Genomic DNA, 5,799 nt, shown 5'->3' on the forward strand with positions numbered 1-5,799 from the left:
TCCTACTTAGTTTGTGTTTCTCAACCAAGTATTATTATGTTATCCTTTATACCAATGAACACCCATACACATTCATTATCATCAGCAATTATAAATGAAGAACACAATTGCACAGTATAAAGGGAGGGGAAACTCCCTTAACAATGCCTCTGCCCAATAATATATTATACAACAGTTTACAAAGCTTTACAAGTATACTTGGAAACCCCAAGTTTCATACTTAGCCAAATTTACAATCCAAGGCAAAACTCGGTTGCCTATCTCGCCGATGCCTCCGCACGGTCGCCGCACGACTGACCAACGCTTCGTTCACCTTGTCGCACGATCGTGTTGTTTGCCCAACTTGGGTGCGCCTCCAAGTCGCCACACATTGGCGCCTTTGCCCGAGACACACCTCCGTTCACAATCTCAACACTTCACCAAGTCACCATGGACACTTGCATGCTGGGCGGGCGCTCACCCCAGTCGCTAAGACACCCGCGCCAAGTCATCGCACAAACTGGGTGCTCACCAACGTTTCACTGTTGGGCACTCTACCCATCAACCCGGGCGCCACACACCCGTGCACGCCCTCAACCAACAGCCGAGTGCTCCTGCCCGCACCCTTCACCCACAACCGAGTTAAGCGTTCCTTCACTGTGTAACCAAGCCCAAGAATGGGCGCATCCAAATCTGCGCCTTCCTCTCCTTAGTTTTGCGCACTAGAACTGTGCCTTAACTCCTTGAGCAAAGATGTTCAAGCGATGAGCGATGGTTCAAATGCTCCCATCGCACCTCCAATATATATCAATCATAGGGCAAAGTCCTGGCTGCCTAGCCGACTCGCCCAAAGCCCCTACTCCATCGCAAACACCTCAAAGTACATGTTGGCTTGCCTTAAGTTGTAGTTCGGCCTCCATAATGTGTTAACACCACACGTTCATGCGTATAAATGTCAGCTCGCCCTTCATTCATGCACATAAGTCCATCGCACATGAAGCCGAGCTCGCACTTCAACTAAACCGCAGCCGTACTTCGTCCAACTACGCGTGCACTTCAAGCCAGGAGCGCTCTAAGGATCGCAGGTCCTTACACTAATGGACTCAAAGAGGATCGAACTCAGAAAATTCAACTAACTAACTACTCATCTCTCACTTCCTTTCCTTTTTTTAATCATTTAAATTCAAAACGCTTATACATTTGTTTTTCATCACCCTCCAACCCTGTTTAAAAATTAAAGCTCTGTGCAAATTAAAGTAGATTCATGGTTAAAGAGAGAACGGGAATCCACGCTATGCAATTTCACGAAATGGCTTGTTTCAATGGATTGAAAGGCATAGTTTAGTTGCAATTGATGAACATATTAAAGAGTGTAATCACATTTTCAAAATATAATCTACAATAACAATTAGAACCAGATGATTTCACCTCATTCTCAAGGTTTTCTCTACTATACACCATCTCCCATTCATTAGATTCTTGGTTCTATGTCTTAAATATACAATCTATGTTTTTATGTAAGAGATGGCTATATGCTCAGCCATGGGTTTGATATTGGCTATGTATCAAATATTAGGAACCTAGATACAATAGATTATTGGTTCTATGTCTTAAATATACAATCTATGTTTTTTCTGTAAGAGATGACTATATGCTCAGTCATGGGTTTGATATTAGCTATGTATCAAATATTAGGAACCTAGATACCAGAACATAAAATGGCATGACCTAATATAATATATTTGTTTGATTAGCTTTGAAATAATTCGTGGAAAATCAATACTGAAACAAGATGCCTTTATTCTTGCTTTATATAGCAGTTTACATCAATGATGTTGTCCATGCCACTACGATGCATTTCATGGTACTTGTCATGTTGTTTGCCAATATCATTGTTGTTTCAAGTGTATAGTTTGCATCAATGATGTTGTCCATGCCACTACAATGCATTCCATGGTACTTGTCATGTTATTTGCCAATATCATTGTTGTTTCAAGTGTGCATTCCATTTCCTCCACTGTGCATTCCATGCTCCTTTTCATTTTAGAATACTCATCATGGTAGGAGGAAAATAAATGTATTGCTAAATGATTTTTGTTTACATCAATAATGTTGTTGATGTCACTACGATACCACTAAATGTATTGTGAAATGATTTTTGTTTACATTAATGATGTTGTTGATAATGTGTAGTTAACTTTTGGCTTGAGAAACCACAACTACTTGACCTAGACCACACACCACCATCAATTGGTCAAGTTTGGATGCTCGTGGAGTTTTTTTGGGATAGTTTTAATTCCCCCAAAGTGGTTTCCATCATCAACCCCTCCTCGTGACTTTTGAACCTCAAACCTAGGGGTACTAAACTCTATGCAAACCAATTGGTCTACACCTCATGGGTTTCACGATTTTAATTTAATTATCAATAATCATTAAGGAGAGAGTAGGGAATTCCATAAAATATTCTAGAATACTCTTAGTAGAGTTACAAATCAAAGGTTAATATTTATCTCAAAAGTAGTTATGCAGAGTTTAGGCTTCTGTGATCCATATCAAGTTTACAAAAGATTTTTCGGCGAAAATCACATGAAATATCATTTGCCAAGTTATGCAATTTCTTCGCTTTTAATTAAGTTGATTAATTAAAGAAAAATGTAATATAGACATGAGTTATGCTTTTTGGCATGTGGTATTAGTAAGCCATGGTATTAACACATGGTATTGTAACAAAGCCTATTTATAGGTTAATAATTTTCCTGGGAAACCTAGGTTGAATCTCCATGGTTAATAATCTTGTTATATGTTTTTTTAATTTATATATCAATGTTAATTCATATATTAATTTTTTATAATTGTGTTGGTAGCATGGGAGAGATGTTGTCACATAACATTACATTAAAAGAAATAAAATAATAAATACATTAAAAAAATGTTAATCACAAAAAAAACTCCAATATTCAACATAAATACTAATAACAAAAAAAATTCCAATATTCAACATAAATATTATTAACAAGAAGGGGTAGCTTGACTCAAGAGCCCGTGTAAATTGAAGTGTTATGATCGAAGTAATTCGAGTTAATTGACTAACCTTGACTTAGGGGCATAGCTAGGTACCTATGGGGTGCAAGCGACTACTAAACGAGCCCTGTTGTAAATATTTCAATGTTTTTGAATACTTTTATATGGTTTAAATATACTTTTCAAACCATAATAGTCCCCTATAATACTATATATAGGAATAAAATTTGAATTCTTAAAAAATGTCATTAACACACAAGAAAATTATATGTAAAGTAAAGTAATCGATAGTAAAAACTTCTAATTTCATGATAGGCATTGCTTTCTACTCTTTAGTGTGAGGGAGATAAGTAAGTCCACCTCAACATGGAGATTAAGCAAGGCATTTAAAATAATATTGATATACAATCCACTGTGAAGGAGATGTGAAATTCATTTCATGCTCAACATAGAGTTACATCTGGTATTTAAAAAGAAAATATTTTTTTTTGTAAGCTACTGCAAGTTATTTATATTAATAAGAAAAAGTATTACATTAATAGAATTTCTTGTTCACTTGACCATAAGACTCATCGAGGAGGCCAATGCCTCAACCAGATGTACACAAAACCATCAAAATTATAGAATAGGTAGTAAAATACTAAACTTAACATGAGAAGAGAGAACAATTGTGGTATCTATCAGCTATATGTACCATTAGCTTCAAGCAGTATAGAGCTATTAATAATGAATAGAAAATGTGTGGAGTAGACCTCAAAACAAATAATTATTCCCCTTAACTTTGTGCAAACAGGTGGTTGTGCTTACTATAACAAAACAAAGGCCTTTTAAGGTCTAAAGAGAAATCCAAGATAATAGTGAAACTACCATACCATCATGGAAACGTCCATGCACGAGTAACAATTGCAGAACCGAGTGAAAACTCAAATCTGAGATGATCACTAAAGAGAGGGGTGATGAGTTTGGGTGTGGAGATATGGTTGTCAAATATGAAATAGTCAGTGACAGGACATTCATCACTGAAGGGGTGTTGTTCTCCTCTATTGACTTAGTCTCCGAATCGAAGACTACAAATTTCTCCACCCTTGCTAATCTAGTCCCAATGTCATCAAGGCTAAACCGAATGTCTCGAAGAATCTTTTCAATATGTTCATGGCCTGCAAACAATTTGTAGTTGTCTTCTTACTTGTCTCGAATAACCATGCGGAGTATTGTCTTCATCTGTTGATGTGAAGTTATAGAATGTAGAAAATGAATTCGACGCTTCCTGAATCTCCACGGATCCGAGATCCAATTTGGGTGATCTCCAACAACCTCTGAATTAGAAAAATGATATATTTCACCGAATTCTTTCGACTCCGGGAGGAAAATCTCCCTCCTTACTTTAGGAGGGATAGAGTCAAAATAATTCACCACAGACTCCCACCCAAAGAGTCGTCGACGTGAGGAGGATGAACCTCTCATTCCACCTTTATGACTTGGCATTCTCTGTCAAGGAGTCATAAGAGTAGAGGGACAATAATAATCCACACTAGAGAAGTGACCATAAATAGATATGAACCAAGCAAAGGATTAACATTAGTAAGAGAGATAGGGAACCCTACTACAAAGGTATCATCCACATATTTCTAAGGAGTGGTGGAGAAAATTGACCAACTAGATATCCACCTTGGTTGAAACAAGAGAGGACCCCAGAAACTCGACACCTCCACAAACTCTATGAGCAAAGAGACTAGGATATGAGAAAAACACATAAAATACCATATGGAATGACTTTAGGCTATTAGGTTAGGAGGCCAACTCACCCTAGTAAAACCAAATAGAGAATGAATGTGTCTATCAAATCCCACACACCAAGACTGGGCAATTAAAGGATATCCATGTTGGATTTGAGCCTTGAAATGAGGAGGACAACAAAAATGTGACCGATTCAAAGGAAGGATATTTTGTTTTATTATGGAGGAAGAGAATGAAAAACATTAACCCACCCGAAGATATTTGGAGCAAGAAATAGAGGTCCAAGAGACAGTGAGCGTGACAACAACGTAAAACATAATAACCAAACAAGAACCAAAAGGAAACAAGTTGTCCACTGAAATGGTGTATGGGTGAGGAGTATACCAGAAGCCACTCAACTTAGTGAAGCCCTCGTCACCACCCCAACAAGAGTAACAATTATGTCGCCTACACGATACCCTCATGCAGTTATAAAGGGAATTTGACAATGCTAATACATGTGCTTAAGAGCTATTACCAGGGTTTGTAGGGTCACGGGAAGGACATTTTCCATGTCTGACACACTCTTCAAAAATCCCAAATCTCCCATCAATAAGCTCACATATTTGAATGCCAGGAAGGCTCAGGAGCTCGACCAATCATTCCACCAAGAACCAAACCATATTTGCAGTTACGTGACAATCCTTAAGGAAAAATGGTATAGCATACTCCACCATTTGTTCACATTTATAACGACGAGGCGCAATTAATAGGCCCCCAACCAAGGATCTAGACATTCACCACGTGGTAGTCCAAAGGAGCCAGGTATCAGGTATGGCACTCTGGTCTATGATCGCCAACCCATGCTCCAATCCCCACCTTAGCATGGCAATCATGCCCTCTCTCACTCGTTGGCTATTAAAGAGCACCCCCATCAAGGACATTTAAAATGGAAATATTAATAAAAAAAAGAATTTGAGTGTCAACCATAAATAAAATATTTCATTTTCCATATTAAATAACATAATTTTATATCATATATATATATATATATATATATATATATATATATATATATATATA

The sequence above is a fragment of the Pinus tabuliformis genome, chromosome 2_2, assembly GCF_031772625.1.
Source record: "Pinus tabuliformis cultivar Carrire ecotype Pingquan chromosome 2_2, CPIR1, whole genome shotgun sequence".
In the NCBI taxonomy this organism is placed as follows: domain Eukaryota; kingdom Viridiplantae; phylum Streptophyta; class Pinopsida; order Pinales; family Pinaceae; genus Pinus; species Pinus tabuliformis.